Here is a 26,224-nt window from a genome sequence, read left to right as displayed (position 1 = left end):
GAGTCCAAGTTTCACAACCAGAGAGAAGAACTGGTAATATAAGTTAATCGTTTTATAAATTCTAACTCTCAAATTCTTTGACAGCAGACTAGATGACAAAAACTTCTCAACCGAACAGTAACAGGCATTTCCCATATTTATTCCGCGTTTAATTTCCTCCCGAGTGTCATTCATATTTGTTACTCTTCCTTCAAGATATTTGAATTTTTCCACCTCTTCGAAGGATAAATCTCCAATTTTTATATTTCCATTTCGTACAATATCCTGGTTACGAGATATAATCATATACTTTGCCTTTTATTATAAAATGTAAGCAGAGTTTTAAGAAGAGGGCTGTAACAAGGAAATAAAGCGTGTCGGTACCAATGTTCATATAACATTTTTACACTCTCTACATGAAAGGAATATGCTCCTATATCTTGACATACATTAGTAGTTACGCCATTCATAGGCATATGTTCTTTAGTCAATTGTCCGAAGACAAGTATATATTCCTTTCGGCAGTAAGAGACATTAAATCCAACATAGTTAAAATTGTTCACCTGTTCTACCGATATGTTTTTGATCATTGTTTTACATCTCATATGGTTTATCCCGTAAAAGCAATTGCTTTCCTTTTTATACTCGAATGTTCATATTACATTTACTTGCGCTCTTCATTTTTCCTTGAGGGTCTGTCAGAAGTCTTTTTCTAATTAATGAACAAAATACAAGTTGCTAAATTAAATTCTCTCCTCTTTTGGATTGGGTGCTGTGCTGTAAAAATGCAGACAACGTGAGCGACATTTCATAAATCGCGTTGTTCTACCTATTTCAAGCCATATTAAAATTCATATTTAATTTCAAATTTCGAGACGTACAACTGGATAATTCGAAGAGAGAACTTAACAATTTCAACGGCAGTAATGTTCAATTTGGGATTCTAGAGAATGTACGAAAGTGTTTTGTTGCAGCCTTGGTTAATAATTATTTCAAGAAAATAAAGTATTTTATTAATTTTGAGGGGAAAGGAGGAGAATGGGCGAAGGTATATCGAGAAAAAGAACATAAAATTTTTTTAGTAGGTTATTTTACGACGTTTTATCAACATCTTAGATTATTTAGCGCCTGAATGAGATGAAGTTGATAATGCCGGTGAAATGAGTCCGGGGTCCAGCACCGAAAGTTACCCAGCATTTGGTCTTATTGGGTTGAGGGAAAACCCCGAAAACACCTCAACGAAAATAACTTGCTCCGAGCGGGAATCGAACCCGGATCACATGGTTTCGCGGCTAGACGCGCTAACCGTTACTCCACAGGTGTGGACAAGAACAGAAAAAGGAATGGAATATATATGTATGTATGTATGTATGTATGTATGTATGTACGTGTGTGTATATTTATTAACACTACAATTGGGTATACACCCGGTGACAGAGATATATAATACACAATAATAATATTACAGTAATTACAATAATAAAATTACAATTACAGCAATAAAAAATCAAATAAACTTAAATTTAATTCTAACTATAAATAAATAAATGCAATAAACCTAGGACTATAAATAAAAACTACACTATAATAACGCCTACTTTAAGCAAAAGTAAACCTAACTTATAAGTACTTCTATTAAACCCAACTATTATCAACTTAGGCTAAGTAATTATAAGTCACCTTAATAATTACGTATCAACTTAATTACACATAAACTTAATTAATTACATGACACAACTTAGATAATTACACTGCACTTACAATTAAATTTTCAGTATAATCTTCTCAACCTTTCCTTAAATGTATTGATTTTGAGAGGACCACCCTGAAAGATTGCCGCAGGTAAGCTGTTCCAGTCTACTATTGTGCGGTTAACAAAGGAAAATTTTACCACGTCCGTTCTTTGTTTTCTGCATTTATACTTCCTAATATGATAAGCTCTGCCTAAGTATGATGGTGTCACGAATCTGGCACTGATGTCGGTCCATGCTTTGTGTCCCATTTGTGCCTTAAACAATGCACTCAGTCTGGTTTTTCGTCTCCTTGATTTGAGAAATTTCCAACCTAAGTCTTCTACTATCTCTTCGCCATGTCCCTTTCCCATTTTGACATATTTTGCTGCCCTGCTTTGGACCTTTTCTATTGAATCGATTTGGTTTTGTCTGTATGGGTCCCAACCTACTGCCCTATATTCCATAATTGAGAGAACAAGAGTTATGATGGTGGAGTTGATGTCCCTTTCCCATTTTGACATATTTTGCTGCCCTGCTTTGGACCTTTTCTATTGAATCGATTTGGTTTTGTCTGTATGGGTCCCAACCTACTGCCCTATATTCCATAATTGAGAGAACAAGAGTTATGATGGTGGAGTTGATGATGAAGACGAAGAGGAGAGAAAAGGATAAGATGGACAATTATAATAAACCAATTTCATCTATACTACAAATTAAAATTCATAATTCTGATTGTTCCGATATAAATTGTAATTGTTCAGTTATTAATGAAGTTAATGAGGTTAAATACTTAGGTATAATTATTGATAATCATTTAAAATGGAATAATCATATTCACTATATTTGTAATAAATTACGTAAAACATTATGTGACTTTGTTATTCTGAGAAATATTTTGTCAATTAACTGTTTACGTGTAATTTATTTAGCATTATTTCAATCTATATTTATGTAAGGTATTATAGGTTGGGGTGGAACTTATAAATCCAACCTTTATCCGTTAATTTTACTACAGAAAAAAGTATTAAAAATTTGTTTAAAAAAGCAGAAAGATTACCCAACTGAATTGTTGTTTAGACATTTCAAAGTTTTCAACATTAAACAAATGTATTATTTTATTTTATTAAAATATTTTCATAGAAATTTTAATAACTTTGAAAGTTATATGCATAAATATAGAACAAAAAATATGAATTCTCTGCGTTTGTCTGAACCAAAATGTAAAACCAATACAGATTTTTATCATAGCATGCGTCAAGGTCCCAGATTATTAAACAAATTTTATTCCAATAATATTTCAACCACGAATGCTCTCCAAATTAATAAAAAAAATATATAAAAATTGTATTGGATTTATAGTTTGGGTTTAAACATATTAACCAATATTTAATCTGTATTCACTCTCAATTTTAATTTTATTTTTGTCTGTATTGGAATCCCGTCCTGAGCACGAGTCTTAGGCCTAATTGTATAAAACTCCCTGACTAAAGATCAACTTTGATCGAAGATCGGAAAGTGAACAGAGTTCAGACACTTCTTCTATTGTATAAAACTTTTCTGCGATCAAATTATCTTGGTTCAAAAGCAATCTAAGTTCACGTGAAAAGCAACTTCGCATAAACAGGTGAAATACGTGATGCGCGGACCATGTTATACAGGTTTTTTCAGTGTTGCCAATCTAGCGACTTTAACTCTTTTTCAACAACAATTTCTTTTAACTTTTATATTGCTTAAATAGGGATTTAGTGACCTTTTTAACACCCCATAGTGACAAAATTTAATCTCTCTTTGTTGATAATGAGAAATCTAGCGACTTTACAACTACTTTTTCGCGACTTTCCGTATTACACTCCGTTGGAGACACTGGGTTTTTTGTGCAATGTAAATAATGGCGGACAATAAGAAGAAGGTTGACTGTTCTCCAAGTTGTTATCATGTTATGGTGTTTGATACTGCTAAACATAATAAAGCTTTATAAAACGACAATTTCGTTTAGTAATACAATTAATTGAGGATTTATGAATGTACCTATCATATCCATTAATAATTAATGGTTGTTATAAACATAATATAATTATAGGTTATGTTATTTGATACTGCTGAACGCGATAGAGCCTTATAAAATATAAGAATGTTTGTGTATTAAGGCAAGAAATTGAAAGACATATATATAAATGTACCTAACATATCTATTAATATTAATAATAATGGATATTTTATTTGCACAATCTGTCACTCATATATTTCGAACAGAAAAGAAATAACTGAACTTGGATCATCTAACTTAGTCGGAGAAATTTCTTCAGTCAAAGTTTACTTTGGTTTGAGACAAATTAATCTCAGATTAGACTTTATACAACACAAAATTCCAAGTTCAGCTGAAACAAGGATCAATTTAACCTCTGATCTAAGATTAAATGGTTTATACAATCGGGCCTTACTCATTCAGGAGTGGGCTAGTTTATCTTTCATTGTATTTATTAATTTGTATTCATTTCAAACTTACTAGCAATAAAAGTAAATAAATAATAAATATAAATCAGAAGAGATAAGACAAAAAAAATTGGGTAAAGAGACGAAAATGGGGATAACAAGGATGGAAAATGAAGAGGAGAAGAATTTGGTGAAGAAAAAAAGGAAAAATATGATAAATGGTTTTGCCTTTGCGTGCAGACTTTGACCATCTTGTATTTGGAAGTCTTTTCTGGAGGAAAGTACCTAGTCACAACGTCCAAGTTGCAAGTGTGTGTCATGCCTACTAACTGTTTTGCGTTGAGTGATTTTAAAGTGATGACAACCCGCAGTACAGAACTGTGGAAATCCCACTGTATACAACATTGAAAGCTTCATTAATTGGGCTAATTATCGGAACGCATTTTACTAGTAACAACCAACATGACCTAGTCTCCCGGTGAAAATGCAAACACATGCTTGAACCTCCGGGGTAAATGAACAGTTGTCACTTTACGTAATTAGTACATTAACAACAGCCAACGCCTGCAACAATCGATGGGAAAATGAGATTAATATCTGTTGCAAATCACGAGTAATCTTGGAATCATGTGTGGGGAAACAATAAAAATTCCTTTACGAAACAGAGTAAGTAAACATAACCGTCGATTTCAGGCTTAGAAATATGAAATTTAATTTATTTATTTATTTATTCTGGTGTAGTTAAGGCCATCAGGCCTTCTCTTCCACAACACCAGGAATACAAATACAATAATAGAAATTCACAGAAAAGGAAAAAATACACTATATACAAAATAAAGCTACAAAAGAAATAAAGAGAGAGAGAGAGAGAGAGAGAGAGAGAGAGAGAGAAACACTATAAACAAAGTAAAGCCACACAAAACTATACACAGGTTGCAGTCACACAAACTTTAAATTAGTGACTAAGTATCATAATTAATTGTATCCTAACTAATTAACTAGCATAAACAAGAAACTTGCAGAATAAATGTGGGAAATGCGTGTTATTATTCGGTTGAGAAGCTCTTATCATCCAGTCTGCTGTCCAAAAATCTGAAAGTTAGAATTTATAAAACAGTTATATTACCGGTTCTTCTGTATGGTTGTGAAACTTGGACTCTCACTCTGAGAGAGGAACATAGGTTAAGGGTGTTTGAGAATAAGGTGTTTAGGAAAATATTTGGGGCTAAGCGGGATGAAGTTACAGGAGGATAGAGAAAGTTACACAACACAGAACTGCACGCATTGTATTGTTCACCTGACATAATTAGGAACATTAAATCCAGACGTTTGAGATGGGCAGGGCATGTAGCAAGTATGGGCGAATCCAGAAATGCATATAGAGAGTTAGTTGGGAGACCGGAGGGAAAAAGACCTTTAGGGAGGCCGAGACGTAAATGGGAGAATAATATTAAAATGGATTTGAGGGAGGTGGGGTATGATGATAGAGACTGGATTAATCTTGCACAGGATAGGGACCGCTGGCGGGCTTATGTGGGGGCGGCAATGAACCTTCGGGTTCCTTAAAGCCATTTGTAAGTAAGTAAACAAGAAACTTGCAATTTTAATCTAGATTAAAAAAAGTAAAAAGAAAAAAAACACAAATCAATACTTCTAGTAATACCTAAGAAACATTAACTAAGACAAAATTTTCCAATTTAATTTTGAATTGTGATAAAGTCCGGCAGTCCCTGACGTCATTAGGTAACGAATTCTAGAGGCGAGGTATTTGTACAGTAAAGGAAGATGAGTATAAAGACATGCTATGATGAGGGATAGAAAGAAGTGCTTGATGTCGGTTTCGAAGAGTTGTAAGAAACTGAAAGCGCGATAACAGATAATTCGGAGTAGAAGTAAGCATGATTCTAAACAGAAGAGACAGTGAATGTATTGTCCTTCGTTCCTTCAGACGCACCCAGAAACTAACTGGAGGGAAGGTGTTATATGGTAAAATTTACGAGTATTGCAGATGAATCGTATGCACACATTATGAACACGTAGTCTCTCAGCTAAGAGTGAACTTAATGTAGCAATAGAGGAGAAATTGTGGTAATAATAGCGAAGTTCTTCTTTATAATTAAAAAAATGAAATATGGCGACATTATTAAGGTTTATTACAAGTGCTGTTGATCGATGAAAATATTTAATCGATTAACTACTTGAATTTTGTCGACAAATCGAATTGAAGAAATGTTTAATATACTGTAATACAGAATTATTATTGTTAAATTTAACTTGTGTTCGGTGATAAGCATAAGTATTAAATGTTGTATATCTGTATATATTGTATCGATATATTACAAAACAAATATTTAAATTCCTTACTAACAAATTTATTATGAGGCCTATATCGTATTGTGTCAATTTCTCCGACTATTTTTTAGATAAAGATAAATAACAAAAAGTATGAAGACTCACCTAGTTAATACTGCTTCATCCATGATTTTAAACATGTGAGTGCATTCACATGCTCCGAAATAAGTGCCGCTCTACGTTTAGTAACAATGTTTCCTGCATCACTAAACACGAGAAAAAAAACCTTTTTTTCCTGTCAAGAACTTCTCCACGATCGTTCAATTTAAATCCAGACGTTTCACCGAGTTTACCTCTCAAATTCTCATATGACGTAATGGAGTTTACACTTTTCGCAAACCAGAGAAAACTGATATTTTTACTTTATCAAACTAAACACACAGCCTTCATATACAAACTCAGTACAGAAACTGCAACTGCAAAACTACAGCGGTCGGAAGAGAAGACTGGCCCCTATTGTAATCGAATTACCAGATTTTACAAAAAAGAAGAAGGTAGTTAGGTTCTCACTTGCACACAGAGTAGACATGGCTGTTTTATAAGGGATGAGGGGGACGAATCCCAGAAAAGTATGTATTTCATATGCTAGGAAGATGAGCTGACAACAAGGTGGAAGTTATCTTGGAAAACCATAAAACTTAATAAGGGTTTTGCATTGTGTTTCAACTTTCAATAGAGGTAGACTAGGTCACTGTTCTCATATCTCCATCTCTTTCGGAAGTGTTTGTGCAAATATTTTCTCTGCGCTACCTGGTTTACAGTTAAAAAATAACAGTAATCTTATGCTTTTAAGTAAGCAAATTCCGAGAGAGAAATATTGTCGGAATTTTTAGTATGAGTTTGTATTAACAAAATAATAATTAATATCAACTATAATCGATTAAATTTAATCGCCTCGATTATTCGATTAAATATTTTGGTCGATTAATTTTACAACAGAAATTAGTCGATTAATCGACTAAATCCCACAACACTATTTGTTACATATATTTTGTAATGAATGGTAATAAAATAAATGGGGAACACTTTAAAAATGAAATGGATAAAATCGAGCTGAGACAACTGTGGAAAGAAAATTATGAAAGTGAAATTAATTTTTTTAACTACTATTAAGCAAAGGTTTCACGATATATAAAAACAACAAATTTTTAGGTACATGAATAACATAAATTCACTACTAAATTACTAGAAAGTTAAAACCAGTTGGATTCAAGAACATTATATAACGATATGCGATGAGAGTGCTGGAATTGGTTTTGCACGAATTAAAATTGTGTAAATTCAGAGTTTTTAGGGGTAATATAGAATGTGATATACAGGCTGTAAGTGAAATAGCCTTGCAAATCTTCAGAACGAATAGCTCATGTTGTAACAAAAACCTATGATATCATATTGGTGGAAAGTTCATAGTTTTTTCAGAAAACAAAACGTTTTTTCCCACCCCCCCAAAAGTTTAACAATCTTTTATTCGATAACTATTGCGAGTAGAATCGTGATTTTTGTCCATATCGATAGGAAAACTAATAAAGAATAACTTATCCCTCTGGCGTGTTTTAATAATGTTGACAGTTTTCATGTAAATTTCATTTTTAAAACCTTTAAATTCAAGCCACTGAGCGGTACGAGTTGGTTGCAACACAGCGCCAGAGAACATCTCATCAACGTAGCGAAACACACCGAGTTCATTGACCTCTTACATCTGTATCACGAGAAGTGTTGTTAACGGCGATGTTACCGGACTGCTGAAACTTCAAACTTTATTTTCTAATTAACGACGCAATAGATCGCAACACGTAATATAGGTTTTTTCATTCATTTCAGAGTAGCTTATCGTCCCTTTCAATCTGCAACTGTTATTCCACTTCCACACTGTATGTATATTATTTGGCGAAACAGGATACATAAAGCATAATTTTAACGTGAATTAATACAGGCTGGAGTGAACGCAGTTGTATATAAAATAATAGCTACATTATTGTATTAGCCAAAATGTCACTAATTACAAATAAACACAGTAAAATTCTTTTCAGTTAAATGACCGGAGGTCAATACTGTCACTCAACATTGTAAAGCACTGCAACCAATTAAATAAGTAAATACTATTTAATATACACATACAGACACAGGGTGGAAGTGAAATAGCCTTGCAGATTTCCAGAGCGAGTAGCTCATGTTGTATGTAACAAAGAACTATAATATCATATTGGTGGAAACTTCATAGTTAAAAAAAAAATTTCGCAAATCTTTAACAATCTCTTATTCAGTAACTATTGGGAGTAGAATTGTAATTTTTGTCCATATCGATAGGATATTTAATAAAGAATAATTTATCCCTCCGGCTATTTCAATAACATGCAAAGTTTTCGTGTAAATTTAATTTAAAACAAACCTAAATTCAAACCATTGCACAAAGCAAACGCGTGGTAATGTCTTAGCAGCTTACGTGCGGAGACTCGCCGAGTTCGTTGACCTCTTACATCTGTATACGAGTAGTGTGTTTTAGCGACGATGTTGTCAGACTGCTGAAACTTCAAACTTAACTTTTTAATTAACCGTGCATTTAATCACAAAACGTAATATAGGTTTTTCTATTCATTTACTTGTACCCTATCGTCTCTTTCAATCAGCAACGTTATTTCACTTATATAAATATAAAAGTAACTAAATAATAAATTATAAACAAATAAAGAATTGTATAAACAAATAAGTGAATAAATAAATACAAAATTTATTTATTTTTATTAATTTTAATTTTGATTTTGTTTGCCGTTACTAGGCATGGGAGAAAATTTAGACGCTTAACCTCAATCCAGTCATATATTTTAACAAATATTTCACCGCTCATTCTGTCTCAGTTCCTTTAGTTCTCGGAAATACAGGGCCACCCATTTTTATATCCAATTTTTTTATTCGTTTATCACAAGTAAATGAATTAACATGACAGGATCAAAGTATCATGAACTAATAGTCCAGTCATTAGGATTGCTTAAAATTCCACCAATATTAAAATTCGATATAAGCACCAGCAATTTCTGCACAATATCCAGACGTGGCTGAACGTTCTGTACTGCTCTCATAAGCTTTTCATTTGGCACCCAGCCACACTCTTCTCGTCTGACCATAGAATGTGTCGCAAAAGTTAGGTTCCTCTTGAATCCATGCTAGTAGAGACTCCGCAAATTCCATTCTGATATCACAGTCCTTGCATGACAGAGCTCGCACAAAGTGTGGCTTCCATGGCCGTCAATTCATTTCCTTTAGCAACCGCTGCACGGACCCATAGGATACACCAGATTCCCGCTGGTACTGTCGAATGGATGTCTTAGGACTTCTCTGGAAGGCCTCAGTAACGGCTGCTTTGGCCTCCTTTATGATCACTGTTTTTGGTCGGCCAGCACCCTTCTGTTTCGTAACTGAGCTAGTGCGAATCAAGTTGGCGTGAAGTCTCTTGATGGTCTTGTAGTCCAGCATCGTATTTCTTGCTTTCACCATTCTTCATCATCTCTGCGCCATAATTGTGGGCTGCCACACCTCCATTCGAACAGCAATTAGTGTTCGATTGTACACAGACAGTCTTGTGGTTAAGGTTAATGTTTTAAGATTTACACTACATTTTTCTGATTAAATTAAATGTTTCTTACCGTACTGAGAACACAGTAAAGTATAATAAATGACAGCTAGGTCATTCTAAGCAAAAAAGAATGTTTTTGAATCATGATGTCTCAAAAGTTAAAAATATTGTAGTAGGTTATTTTGTATGTTCTAAATATGAATTTCAAGCAATACTATATCTATAACTTTCATAGTTTGGCAGCAATCAGAATTTAAAATATTGGTTTAACAAAGAACACGGTTTCATTCATTGAAGTTTTCTTACTATGTAAAGGAAGATGAAAAAGTGATTTTAATGCAATTCGAAGAAGGAGAGCCTTGTTTATGAATGCCCTTAAAATGAAAAAAATATATATGTTTTTAAATAGTTACTCACCGTAAAATAATTTAAAAAAATAAAGAACACAAAATGGAATTCATTTTTACAGACGAAAAAAACATGTGTTTAATTCTTTACTGTATATTGATTCCACTGTAAAAATTTCAGAATGTTGACTTCAATATCATTTCAGTTTTTTAATAAAAATAACTCCCAGAACAAAGGAGCTCAGCAGATAGGCTCTCCCGTCGTACAGAATGTTGCGCGATCAAGGTCAGGGAGACGGACGTTTGAGATTACTCATCGTTATGAAGTCTCGCGAACGCTGCGACCGCCATACATAGCAAGCGATTTTCAACCGTCGGAACAAAAATTAATAATTTATTAATTTAATTATTCACAGTTTTTTATATGAAGTCATAAAACTTGGGAGATGGATTAGGAATAAAATTTTCTTTAATACGAATGAAATTCGGAGTAATTTAATTTGTTGCATTCGAATATAAACCTATTTATTTTTTTCAATGAGGTGATTTTATGAGCATGCCTTAATGTTATTCGGATTAGTCTTTAAGGTATTAAAATATGGTTATTCACGTTTACAATGGCGTCTGTTTAGTTTCGATGACACTTCATATAGGGTGTCTAGAATATTTTAAATGATGCCACTCAATTTTCGGTCATCCGTATGACTAAAATATTAATGATATGGCGGTCATAGTTGGCAGTTTAATTTGTTTTCATAATAACGTTATTATATTAAAAGCCAAACAAATTTCATGACATCGCTCGCATATTCTTAAAATTTTCTACGGAATGACCTAGCTTCTTTTGTGTTTTTAATGCTATGGAACACGGTACATTTTCGCGGTGGAATGGATCACTTAACCTGATTGCTTTCGCTACTACAGTGTAATAAAAAGTTGGACATAAATATGGATCGGTCTGTATTATAAAGTCGAGTAATTTGAAGATCTGTTCGAAATTAAATTTAAATTCGAACTTATTAAAGTGTCAAAATCTGACTATTGAACACTTTGCCAGTCATATGGCTTCTTGTAAGCCAGCAGCAGGTACCAGCTGAGAGAAGCACCTTATGTATTTGACCTATACGCTGGGATAGGTCAGTAGGTCAGCATATGGGGCAGGCGTCAGGAGAGACAAGGTCAATTCTTTTTATCCAGATATGGCTGTCGAATGGGATGAACGTCCATCATTCCTTTCATGTTGGACTATCGTGGGAGGATTTTTAACGCTGCATACTCTTACAGAAAATTACACGGTTATACAATTACTAAATATTAGCGCGAATCTTCGATAACCTCTCACACCGTACACCACGTACTTAATTCATTGAACAAAATCTCAAAATTTTAAGAAGCCACTCTAAAGACACGATGTGGTCCTTGAGAAAATTATAAACCCACCTATCCCATCTAACCAGCTCCAAATACAGGGACATCATTTTATTTTTACTTCAATTTTATTGTATCTGAGTTTTAATGTACCTCACTCCCACCCCTTCTACTAATGAAGTTCAACCGTCCTCCACACAGATCCAAGACTGCATATACAGTCATAGTAGCCATACGATCATAATAAACAGTACGTTACAAAAATATGTTCGCGTTTTCCAGTAACGGAAGAGCTTTCAATTTTGCATAATTTTCCATTTGCCTACGTCGCATCCCGGTTTCCCCTACCTGTTTCTATTCGCCTCTCTGTAAATGCTACTGGCTGGGATGTCTTAGCTCTTTTCTGAAAACATTAATTTCTTTTAGGAATTGGACGTCTACGTAATATTATACAGGGACATCATTTTATTTTCACTTGCATTTTTATTGTACCTGTATTTCTGAATGTACTTCACTCCCACCCCTTCACTAATGTCCTTGCTTCCGTCAGACACACAAACTTACGACCGCTGTTGCATTCGAAGTCTTCAAGCAGTGAAGTAAAAACACGGCAGTGTATAGTGTTTTTCATAAATATGGTTGCGTTTTCTGTAGAAGAAAAAACCTATATTAATAATATCGTACTAAAAATTATATTCAAGAAACGATAAATTCAATTTCAGAGAATATGCTTCAAAATGTTTTTAATACTGTGCATAAAAGAATTGAAGCCTGCATTGTAATGAACGGCAACCATTTTCAGCAACTTGTTTAAAAATTCAGATTAGCTTATTTTGAATTGAGGTGGCTAGAAGCAAAGGAATGCTAGTGACATTTGTAATAACATGAGTTAAGTGCATCCGGTGTAAGCAAAAGTATCTAAAATTCTAGTGGCAAAGGGATATTTTAATCACATCAAACGTTAAAATTTAAATAAAAATTTCACCGATTTTACGAAAGCTTAAATATTTAAACTCCATTTTCTCAAAAGTAACTTAAGTGCACTTACAGCCCTTTACTTATGAGCCCCTCAATTTAAATGCACTCTCTATATTGTATGTTAACACCAATAATTAATTATGCTAAATAAAGTAGACAATACATAATGAACATATCCGCCTGAAAAGTTGAGGTTTTGAAAAAAAAATGCCACTACTCTACTGTATTTTGATAAATTCCGTAAAAGTGATGATCAAACTGAAAATCGTAATATCGTATTTCCCTACAACATAAATGGATACACTACTTTTCTCTCCTCCTATACCTAGTAGAATGATTTGTTTACATATTGCACTAGTAACATCAAACTCCTGTAATGGAAGGGGACAACGTGTTTCCGAGTATAGCCAGGTTAATGTTAAAAATGTTGGTAAAAATAAAGCGATGTCCCTGTACAACTGTTCAAAATAACTTAAATAAAAGGGCCTCGTTAAGTAATTAACTGTCACGTGATTTCCTCCCTTTCTACGACACTACGACATAAGCACTTGGACGGAGAGTAGATAGCATGTCTGAGTAATTGTATCTTTTCGGATCGGGTAGAAGTGAAGATTGAATTTACAGTACGTAAGGTACTCTTTTACAGAGTAGGTACAGAATTATTTCAACACGAGTTACTAGTACGAAGGACGAAACTGGTAATTGGGATTAGGTATAACAGGCTAGTCTCTAGTGCGATAATATGCACATTAGAACTGAAGCCTGTATCGAAATGAACGGCCACCATTTTCAAAAATGTGTTTAAATATCCATATTATGATTATTTTTCAATTTCATTTCATTTTCTATAGTGTACGCTAATGTGCTGTAGACAGTAAAATATACACTGCATAATGAATACCTCCGCATGGAAAGCTCAGTTCGTGAGTAAAAACACTCATCGTTAATACTGTACTGTATTTTGATTAAACAAAAACCTAATTAAAATTATCAAACTCAAAGTCGCAATATTTCCTAGTTTACGTAAATAGATGAACTACTTTTCTTCCCTCCTATACCTAGTAAAGTGATTTGTTTGTATATTACGCCAGTATCATCGAACTGCAATCGTGGAAGGGGGTAGCAAACGGTGTTTCTGGTTCTTAATCGTTGATCCAAAGGTTTAGAGAGGTTAATATTAGAAATGTTAGTAAAAATAAAATGATGTCCCTGTATTATCGGACGACCTCAACTGGTTACGGACAGAAAGATTCGGGGTTCGATCTCGTTTGGTGACTGTATTTTCTCGTTGCCACACTTCCAGAATATATCCGAGGGACACTCAACTTCCTATGAAATTGAGTTTTGGGTCTTTCCCGGAGGTGAAAGCAGTCGGATTGTGGTGCCGACGTCAATACATTCTAGTGCAGAGGTCATGCTCTCCATGGCCCTCCAAGTGTCATTACCAGGCTTCGGTCCTGGGCACAGAAACGCATGAAGTTCAGAACGCACGGACGATATTGTTCTGTTGATCGAGTGGAGTGGGAGATGAAGAGCGCCGTTACCTCGGCTCTCAACATGTAAAAAGTCCGTCACAGTACGTCACAAAATATATATCACTAGACCGCGGCGATTACAGTTGACTATGCAGACAGGTATAGAGTATGACGTAAGTCTCTCTCTCGCCTTTCATCGTACTGTTCCGTGCATCGAATCCGAAACATTCAGTGTGTGTTTAGCTGTCATACTGAAGAATTGCTTGTGTGAAATGACACATATTGATAGCCCAGAACTAGACTGTTCCAAGTCCATTTTACTATTTTTTTTTTCAGAAGACTTATTTTAAGCTCCTGACATTCAAAGCTTCATGAGACAATTTGGAATAGCTTCATAGCAACCTTATGGAGAGGAATATTTACAATTTTGTTCGATTCATATATGCAAACGAGAACTGGAACACAATGAAACACAGATTTCTTTCTTATAAAAAGTTGGACCTAGGAAAGTCTGGTTCTCAGCCAACGATATTACAATGCCTAAAACAACTCGCTGACGAAATGCAATACTAAATAATTTGGTAGAACAATTCGGAAGCGATATGTTGAACCTAAGGAGAAAATGTTATATGTGTTGTGTGTAATTTCAGATTATTACGAACTAAAAAGTACTGTTTTGAAAGAGACTGTAATAGTGAAGCACACAAGAAAAATGTTGAACGCAATTCAAACAAAAACCAATCGAGTTCAAATAGTCGGTCACAATTCAATATAGACTTACGTGACATGTTGGCACACACAAACATTCCATTTAGAATTTTGGACAACCGCCACTTTAGATCATTTCTGGAAAAATACACAAATCAATATATTCCAGGACAAGCAACAATACGTAAAGAATATTTACCAATTTCGTACCAGAATACGATTGCCAAAACATTAAATTAATTAAGAAAGTATCGGAAACAATTAACAAGGTACACCAAGGACTGTATCCTGATAAGCAGACATCGAGATTTTGGACCCGATAGAATAAGTTTACTACGTCCGTACTATAGGCAGCTTTTTCATTGTGTTGGAGTCAGCAGAAGAGGAGACATGTGTACATGAAACCAAGTTCAGTCCAGTGTGCTGGTACTGTACAGTAACGTTCCAAAAAAAGGCAACCAATTTATCAAACATTAAAATAAAATGATTGTTAGAGGATAAAAATTCTATAGGACCAAAAAATTAATCTTTACATAGATTAAAAAAAAACCTATCATGCGAAATTTTCAAAATTAATTAATATGCATTTCCTTACGGCTTCTGTCATAAGCACAAGTGCAATACTTACTCAACATACATAATAATCCTACACAGCATACACAACTTATGAAGTACAATACATGGTACAATGTAGCCTACTACGACACACATTCTGAAGGTCTCAAAACTAAACTTTCTTCGGTAGTCGGCAAGACAAAGTTTATATTGGGAGAAGCTCCGCTCTACATCACATGATGTAATGGATTTATTTTAGTAGGTTATTTTACGATGTTTTATCAACATCTTATGTGATTTAGCGTGTGAATGAGATGAAGATGATAATGCCAGTGAAATGAGTCCGGGGTCCAGCACCGAAAGTTATCCAGCATTTGTTCATATTGGATTGAGGGGGAAAAGCCCGGAAAAAACCTCAACCAGGTAACTTGCCCCGATCGGGAATCGAACCCGGGCCACCTGGTTTTGCGGCCAGACGCGGTAACCGTTACTCCACAGGTGTGGATGATGTAATGAATGCAAAACGAAAAAACACTAAGTCATTGAAATCTATCTTCGCTACCCCAGCAGTGTCCGTAGACTTCTTCCATGCTAGCATGTCTTTTATGTCACAGAATATCGCATATATTCTTAGACTAATCACATAGATAACCACAAGTACAGATCAAAACTAGACTACTAGCTATCTTCTGTCCTCTCTTTCGATAAAGTGAACTAGGTGTACGGGACTGTTTTTATTGTCAGAACAGTACCTTCTCTCCCCGCCTTACGAGTATGATTGAGTAAATAAAGCACATGGGACGACAGGTAGGTCGCTACCATCACTGCCCCCACCCACTACAGTCCAGCTATCCAACTTGAAATCGCACTGTTTTCATCTATCAGGTCTAAAGTCTCTAAGACTGCTGAGAAGGTAAATAACAAATTACATAGTGTAATAAAAAATAATGGCTATGCAGTGTTGAACAGTTTGGTGGAAAAACAGGACAAAAACTTATATGACAATGTAAATCTTTTCACGTACTTTCCATTAACCTCATGTGATGTCGGAAGAAGATTTTCGCAGTACAAACACATTCTAACTGATACACGCGGAAGTTTCTCCTTTTACAATCTACGTATGTACATAGTTGTAGGAGTATATTGTAATTCCTTATTGTAAAGAAAAAGATTCCGTCGATATCACATCAATTAGATAAGTACGAAATGTATGATTATTGTATGTATTCAATTCATATAATCAAGACTGTACGTCTGAAGCACGCACTTTGAGTTGCTTACCTGAGAGTTCAGTACACTAGCCACGGAACACTCCAGTCATACTTAACTTGACGGTAATGGGCCCGCACTCCCGCAGTTTATATATCACCCTGTACAGATGTAGTACAGGGACATCATTTTATTTTTACTTCAGTTTTTATTGTACTTGAGTTTTTGAATGTACTTCACGCCCACCCCTTCTACTAATGAAGTTTCAACTGTTTTCCAGAGAGAAGCAAGGCCGCTTATAGTAAACAGCACTGAGTTACTGAGTAAGTACGTTCCAGAAATATGTTCGCGTTTTCCAGTGACGAAAGAACTTTTAATATTGAATCATATTTTCGCACAGGTACTGTCCGTTTGCCTACGTCGCATCCCGATTTCCCCCACCTGCTTCTGCACGGCCCTCTGTAAAAGCAGGGCTGTCTTAGCTCTTTTCTGAAAACATTAATTTCTGTTAGGAATTGGACGTTTACGTAATATTACTCTACTGTTTAAAATAACTTAAATAAAAGGGCCTCGTTAAGTAATTAACTGTCACGTGATTTCCCTCCTTTCTACGATCCTGCGGAATAACCACTTAGACGTACAGTAGATAATATGTCTGAGTAATTTTATCTAAGCTTATGCGAGTCGGACAGAAGTGAAGATTGAATTTACATTACATAAGGTACTCTTTTATAGAGTAGGTACAGAATTATTTCAACATGAGTTACTAGTACGAAGGACGAAACTGGCAATTGGAATTAGATGCAATAGTCTATACTGCGATAATATGCACAGAAGAACTGAAGCCTGTATCGAAATGAACGGCCACCATTTTCAAAATTGTGTTTAAATATTCATATTATGATTATTTTTCAATTTAACTTCTTTCTCTACATTGCACGCTAATGTGCTGTAGACAGTATAATATTCACTGCATAATGAATACGTTCGCGGGATAACTCACTTCGTGAGTAAAACCACTTATTCTTAATACAGTACTGTACTTTGATTAAAGAAAAACCTAATGAAAATTATCAAACTCAAAATCGCGATATTTCCTAGTTTACGTAAATGGATGAACTACTTTTCTTCCATCCTATACCTAGTAGAGTGATTTGTGTTTTACGCCAGTATCATCGAACTCCAGTCTTGGAGGGGGGAACAAGCGGTGTTTCCGGTTCTCTAAAGGTATAGACAGGTTAATATTAAAAATGTTAGTAAAAATAAAATGATGTCCCTGTATATATAATACCTGATATCTCTCGTGACAGGAATATTGTACGAAATGAAAATATAAAAATTGGAAATTTATCTTTGATAACATGGAAAAATTCAAGTATCTTAGAGCAACAGTAACAAAATATATAAATGATACTAAGTAGCAAATTAAATGCAGAATAAATATGGGAAATGCCTGTTATTATTCGGTTGAGAAGTTTTATCATCCAGTCTCCTCTCAAAAAAGCTGAAAGTTAGAATTTATAAAACAATTATATTACCGGTTCTTCTGTACGGTTATCAAACATGGACTCTCACTTTGAGAGAGGAACATAATTTAAAGGTGTTTGAGAATAAGGTGTTTAGGAAAATATTTGGGACTAAAAGGGATGACGTTACAGGAGAATGGAGAAAGTTACATAACGCAGAACTGCATGAATTTTATTCTTCACCTGACATAATTAGGAACATTAAATCCAGACGTTTGAGATGAGCAAGGAATGTAGCACGTATGAGTGAATTCAGAAATGCATATAGAGTGTTAGTTGGGAGGCCGGAGGTAATAAGGCCTTTGAGCAGTCCGAGACGTGGATGGGAGGGTAATGTTGAAATGGATTTGAGGGAGGTGGAATATGATAGTAGAGACTGGATTAATCTTGCTCAGGATAGGACCGATGGTGGGCTTATAGCTTTATATGAGGGCGATAATGAACCTCCGGGTTCCTTAAAAGCCATAAGTAAGTATATAACAAAAAGTTTATATGGAAGGTATTTCAAAAGCCTCAACAAACGAAATCTAAACTATCACTGATCCTCGACCTCAAGAAAACTCTCATATTTTTGTTCCCTCATATTGGCAACAACACTGTGACACTCATCCCAAGAATCCTCTGCCGGATGTAGTCTAGACAGTTGAGATAATATGTAACAGACAGTTTTCTGTGAAATTTTTCTTTAGTGGAACTATGGAAATAATGTGTATGAAAATTGATTATTTTTTATTTTGGTAGGTTATTTACGTACTATCGTACTATCAGGAACTGGAATGCTTTACCTGCAGACTTACTAAAGGCTATACCAACAACCAAAAACGTATTTAAAAATAGGCTTAAGGACTTTACTAATAGACAATAATTATACACAGTATGTAAAGGATGTAAATGATATTTTGTTATTGAAGTGTTGTATCAGTGAAGAATTATGTTGTGTCAGTGAAGTGTGTTGTGTCAGTGAAACGTGTTCCTGTCAGGGAAGCTTTATAGTTTATAGTGGCAGTGCAAAGTATTTGAACAGTGAAATGTTTTTGAAGTGTTAGTGAAATCAGGATAGAATCAGAGAAATGTGTCGTAGTTCCAGCGCAGTGAGTGAGTTGACAGCGAAATGAATGTAATGTGGAAAGGTACCTGTGCAGATATGAACATATCATACTCGTGGGTTTTAGTTCGAACTTAGATTTAAGATACAAATTAGATTTATTTTAAATGTTATTTTAAGTGTTATTATTATTATTATTATTAGTATTATTATTATTATTATTATTTGTATTAATTATTGGTATTATTATTAAGTGTATTTTTAATTAACAAGTTTATTATTGTCATTATTGAGTGTAATTAGTTACCACTGCCACCGGGTATATACCCATTGCAGTGTGAATAAATACATACATACATACATACATATATACATACATACATACATTTTCAACTACTATGGTTATATAGCGTCTGAATGTGATGAAGGAGTTAATGCCGGTGAAATGAGTCCGGGGTCCAACACCGAAATTTACCCACATTTGCTCATATTGGGTTGAGGGAAAACCCCGGAAAAAACCTCAACAAGGTAACTTGCCCCGACCGGGAATCGAACCCGGGCCACCTGGCTACGCGGCCAGACGCTCTGACCCTTACTCCACAAGTGTGGACTTATTATTATTATTATTATTATTATTATTATTATTATTATTATTAAAATATGCAGCATTGTGATTTTTCCCTCTTTGGTGATAACTAGTATTAGTTGGCAACACTGAAGAGACGGCCAAATTAGACTTTAAGGCCCGTAACACACTTGAAGAGTTTTTGCTAGTGAGAAATGAGTTGCGAGAAAGAGGCGAAGAGTCTTCCTCCACACACTTGGCGAGTTCTCGCTATCACAGATCACACCTCGCTATGATCATCTATGCACTGCCTTCATGCAGAAAGCATTTTTCTGATTATAGTAATGACTCGTTGGGGGAAATATTGTAGGTTATGTATTTACGTATATTGTCGTACTTAAATATATAACCTGTAAGTATATTGTTGTACTTTACAAATTACGTACGAACGCGATGTTGAATCTGAGTATTCAGATGATGAGGAAATGGAGTTACATGAACATATTTTGTTAATGAGAAGAAAAAATAGGCCTAAAATTAAACCCAGAAATATCTGAAAATCACAGTGTGTCTTACGAAAAGAAGGACGAGTTTTGGTCACTGGTTTCGATTTGAATGATGATACGTTTAGGCATTATTTCAGGTTGAATGAACCACAGTTTTTTTTTTTTTTGCCATTCATTATATGATAGAGGATTCTTTGCTATGTTCTGATTAAAATTATTTAAACTGTTGAGACATATAAATACATTATTTCATTGTTTAATTAATACTATTAAATCTCATCAAAATAAAATATAGCCCTATTTATTTTCAGATAATCTGATATTTGTCTACAGATTTCTTCCTTAAGTTTCGTGTTTTTATAGTTTTCATTCCGCATATCCTATAAATAGATCTACGGGTGACATCGTACAAGTTCGATAAGTTTCTGACTGCAATTATCAGCCATCTTTCCTCATTTTCAAATAAAAACAATACGATTCATCGCCACCTCTGATATTTTTTTCTACATTCAATCGTCATAAAGAGTTTAAATGTCAAACATATTTGATAAATGTGTCAAGAAAATCCGCTGAGCTACCGATTCCAGCGAGAAACTGGCGCGAGGTTTTTGCCTCGAACGAGAATCTCTTCCAGTGTGTGGACGTCCATTTGAATCCATGTTATCAATTTTTTAATTTTCTCGCAAAACATTTCTCGCTAGCGAAAACTCTTCAAGTGTGCAACACTTACGTGGTCCTCACTGTACATTTGGGCTCACTGATTATGTTAGAAATAGTACGTAGCTGTGAGAAGCAGCGAGTCTTCATTCGATGCCGGCACGCCAGCCGTTGATTCCAGGTCATGTCGATGCTCAGATTGCATATATCGCACTGCCTGCGCTCTTCAAAGGATGACCTTGAGATAGAGGGAGCTCTCCGCGCCGACAGAGTCTGTGTGGTCGCGTCTGGCGTTCAGATTGCAGCGGGATACCTTTGAGCTTTCACAGCACCCGCGACCAAAAGAGATGTCATGCGGATGACTGCTGAACCAGAGAAGGGAGAGTAATCCATCTCCATGTACAGTAATTACCTCTGTCGATAGAAGTGTCCGAACATATAAAATTCCTTATTTAAGGACGGCGGCCACCAACTGGCTACCGACTGAAGGTCCGGATTCAACCTCAGATGTTTCCTTCCGTTGTCAAAATTTCCAGAACTGCCCTCAGCTTCACTCAGCCTTCTATTAATTGAATGTAAGCCTTTTTCTTTAATTTTATTAATTAATATTTGTCTTCCAATACCCTTATTAAGGGACGAGATGGGTGAAATTTTTGTTGGACAATCAAATTTTCCTCATTTTTCTGAAAAAGAGTCGGCAGCAACTTCTTGTAAAGATATTGACTAAGCTTCAGTACTTATTTTTTTAACTTGATTATTTAACGACGCTGTATAAACTACGAGGTTATTTAGCGTCGATGAAATTGGTTATAGAGAGATGATATTTGGCAAGATGACGCCGAAAATTCGCCATAGATTACCTGGCATTTGCCTTACATTGGGGAAATACTCGGAAAAAACCCAACCAGGTAAGCAGCCCAAGCGGGAATCGAACCCGCGCCCGAGCGCAACTCCGGATCGGCCGACAGAGCTACGCTGGTGGCACAATTCAGTACACTGTGGCGATTGGAAGCATAAACAATTACGTCATATTAGGTTCTCAGAATACAATTGGTGCAAGTGCGTAGAAATTTAGTGAGATATTAATTTGATTTAACAATATTTTCTTTAAGTCAGTCATAAACTTAGCTTATATAATAATGTGATATTTATATTTCATTCTACTTGATGAACGTTTTCGGTTTTGTAAACCATCTTCAGATCACTGTTACCTCTATTGAACTGTTATATGATGTGCAATGGGTTACATTAACCATATTGTATTAAAATATAAAATATAAAATGTGAGATAAAACGTTAATGAATGTACATACTTAAAACGGTAACATATTAAATTGAATTAGTATAAAATGAAAGTTGTTTAGCTGTGTATTAAAAAAAGAGATATTCATTGTTTTAGAAAAAATCAAATACTAAAATCACTACCACAATTTTTTTATCCAATGTACATTTACAGTATTTATAAACACAAACCACAATTCCAAGTCACGCAGAGTTTGTGTGCACTCGATGTGGATATCTGGCGTCTTGTCTGCCCACTCGAGTTGTATAGATATAAAGGGTAAAATTGAGACGGTGTTGGGTGGAGTTCCTGGGTAGCTCAGTTAGTAGAGCGCTGTTAAGTTCAACCAGAGGTTGCGGGATCGATACCCGGCCCCGGAACAATTTTTTCCTTGAAGTTACTCAAGTCTGCTTCACAGGGAGCTTTACCTGAAAAATTAGACTTTCATAATATATACGTTACTGTAGGTACGGTAACAGAAAGCCACAATTCCAAGTCACTCAGTGTTTGTGTGCACTCGATGTGGGTCTCTTGCGTCTTGTCAGCCCACTCCAGTTTTGTGGATATAAAGGGAAATTGAGATGGTGTTACCCGGTCCCGGAACAATTTTTCCTTTGAAATTATTTAAGTCTGCTTCACAGGAAGCTTTACCTGAAAAATTAGACTTCCATGATTTATTTTTATGTTTTTTCTTTTTTTTTAATTTTTACAATTATGTAAATTAGTGACTGATGCCCTTTGAAAGCAAATAGATTCAAACACATTACTGTATAAGACCTCCAACTCAATGTATATGATCAAGAGACTTGAAATTAGAATAGAATTAACGTTCTTTTGACTTCTGAGAATTAGCTAGCCGTGTGCGTTACGGGTTGTCATGACAGCCAAGGTTAACCTTGAAAGCAGCCGATCACCGTCTGACGTCACCTGCTCTCTTCGCCCATGCATGTGGGCAATGCTGCCACATTATCGAACATATAGCACGTGACTGACTGACCAGCTCCTAGCATTAGCATCAAGTTGCAAACGTTACTATTACAGCAGATTCGTAAACCACGCGACTAGCGGTTAGAAGTTGAAATAAATATTAATTCTGCTATATGACAGGCCTATTGAAAGTGAATGTTATTGCCATTGATGGCAAAAATCGGAACATCTCATGTTACAGAGACCGACCTGTATTACAGGTATCCATTATACGGGTACCATTGATTATATTATTTTTTAAATATTATTCTCCACAATAATTAGAGCTGACAATGATTTATCGGTTTATATTAAATGTTTAATCGCATATGTACAGGGACATCATTTTTTTTACTAACATTTTTAATATTAACCTGGCTATACCTTTGGATCAACACCGTTTGCTACCCCTTCCGCGACTGGAGTTCGATGATACTGGCGTAATATAAAAACAAATCACTTTGCTAGGTATAGGAGGGAAGAAAAGTAGTTCATCCATTTACGTAAACTAGGAGATATCGCACTTTTGAGTTTGATCATTTTCATTAGGTGTTTGTTTAATCAAATTACAGTACAGTAGTAACAATGAGTGTTTTTACTCACGAACTGAGCTGCCCATGTGAACGTATTCATTATGCAGTGTATATTATACTGTCTACAGCACATTAGCGTACACTATAGAGAATGAAGTTAAATTGAAAAATATTCATAATATGGATATTTAAACACATTTTTAAAATGGTGGCCGTTCATTTCGATACAGGCTTCAGTTATAATGTGCATATTATCGCTATAGACTATTGTACCTAATCCCAATTACCAGTTTCGTTCTTCGTACTAGTAACTCTTGTTGAAATAATTCTGTACCGTCCACACCTGTGGAGTAACGGTTAGCAAGTCTGGCCGTGAAACCAGAGAGCCCGGGTTCGATTCTCGGTCGGAGCAAGTTACCTGATTGAGGTTTTTTCCGGGGTTTTCCCTCAACCCAATATGAGCAAATGCTGGGTAACTTTCGGTGTGGACCCCGGACTCATTTAACTGGCACTATCACCTTCATCTCATTCAGACGCTAAATAACCTAAGCTGTTGATAAGGCGTCGTAAAATAAACTACTAAAATAACGAAAAAATTATGTACCTACTCTATAAAAGAGTACCTTACGTACTGTAAATTCAATCTTCACTTCTGCTCGATCCGAAAAGATAAAATTACTCAGACATACTATCTACTGTCCGTCCAAGTTGTTATATCGTAGGGTCGTAGAAAGGGAAGAAATCACGTGACAGTTAATTACTTAAGGAGGCCCTTTTATTTAAGTTATTTTTAAACGCTTGAATAATATTTCGTAGACGTCCAATTCCTAACAGAAATTAATGTTCTCAGAAAAGAGCTAAGATAGCCCAGCTACTAGACTTAAAAGAGGGGCGAACAGAAGCAGGTGGGGGAAACCGGGATGCGACATAGGGAAACGGACGACAGTACCCGTACGAAAATATGATTCAATATTGAAAGCTCTTTTGTCACTGGAAAACGTGAACATATTTCTGAAACGTACTATACTCAGTAACTCAGTACTGCTTACGCGCCCTCGGCTCTGTGTCGTGAACGGTTGGAAGTTTACTAGTAGAAGGGTTGGGAGTGAAGTACATTCCAAAACTCAGGTACAATAAAAATTGAAGTAAAAATAAAATGATGTCCCTGTATATAACATATGGATTTTGGTTTAATATGCATATTAATATAGTCATAGGACATTAGAGTCAACCATATTCCCTCTGCTGTCCCATCTGGTCATATCAATGAACACTGTTTTTAATATAAAAAATGGATCGCCAAAATATATCCACTAAGCTGAACAGAAATAGGTAATATGGCTAGGCTACTTTTCTCCGACTAAAATTAAAAAATTGTCTGTACAAAAACACGATTATATACTATATTTTATTTTATATGAATATTATGAAACTGGCAAATTAACTAAATAATGGATATTCATAAAGTCTGTTCAAAATTGTGAAACTGACAACACTTGAAACCAGTTTGTTCCCCTTTACTCTCATCAGAACACAACTAATAACACTACGGCTCCAATACAGCAAATTGACGAACTTCCAAGATAATACCTTGCATCATAAACACTCCTAATTATTTATAACTGTGTATTCAGTTCTCTCGAACCACTGTTTGTATCATTGTTGTAGGGGAAATGGAAGCAAATCCGATATTTACATTAAATATTTATTCGTAGTCTTCTATGATGGGAGAAAGCACTGAAAATCCCACTTAGAGAAAGCTATACAATGCAGAACTGCACGTATTGTATTCACATGACATAATTAGTAGTGTTGTAGGATTTAATCGATTAGTCTAATCGATTAATCTATAAATTTCTGTTCCAAGATTAATCGATCAAAAATATTTAATCGAATAATAGAGTCGATTAAAATTAATCAATTGTAGATATTAATTATCATTTTGTTAATACAAACTCATACTAAAAATTCCGACAATATTTCTCTCTCGAAAATTGCTTACTTAAAAGCACAATAATACTCGTATTTTGTAACTGTAAACCAGGTAGCGTAGGAAAAATCTTAGCACAAACACTTCAGAAAGAGATGGAGATATGAGGACAGTAACCTAGTCTACCTCTATTGAAAGTTGAAACACTATGCGAAACCCTTATTAAGTTTTATGGTTTTCCAAGAAAACTTCCACCTTGTTGTCAGCTCATCCTCCTGCCATATGAAATAATACTTTTCTGGGATTCGTCCCCCTCATCCCTTATAAAATATCTATGTCTACACTGCGTGCAAGCGAGAGCGTAACTACTGTACCTTATTCTCTTTCTAAAATCTGGTAATTCGATTACAATAGGGGCCAGTCTTCTGTTTCGACCGCTGTAGTTTTGCAGTTGCAGTTTTTGTACTGAATTTATATAAGAAGGTTGTGTGTTTAGTTTCATAAAG

The sequence above is a fragment of the Periplaneta americana genome, chromosome 10, assembly GCF_040183065.1.
Source record: "Periplaneta americana isolate PAMFEO1 chromosome 10, P.americana_PAMFEO1_priV1, whole genome shotgun sequence".
NCBI classification, from domain to species: domain Eukaryota; kingdom Metazoa; phylum Arthropoda; class Insecta; order Blattodea; family Blattidae; genus Periplaneta; species Periplaneta americana.
Note: the sequence above shows the minus strand (reverse complement) of the source record.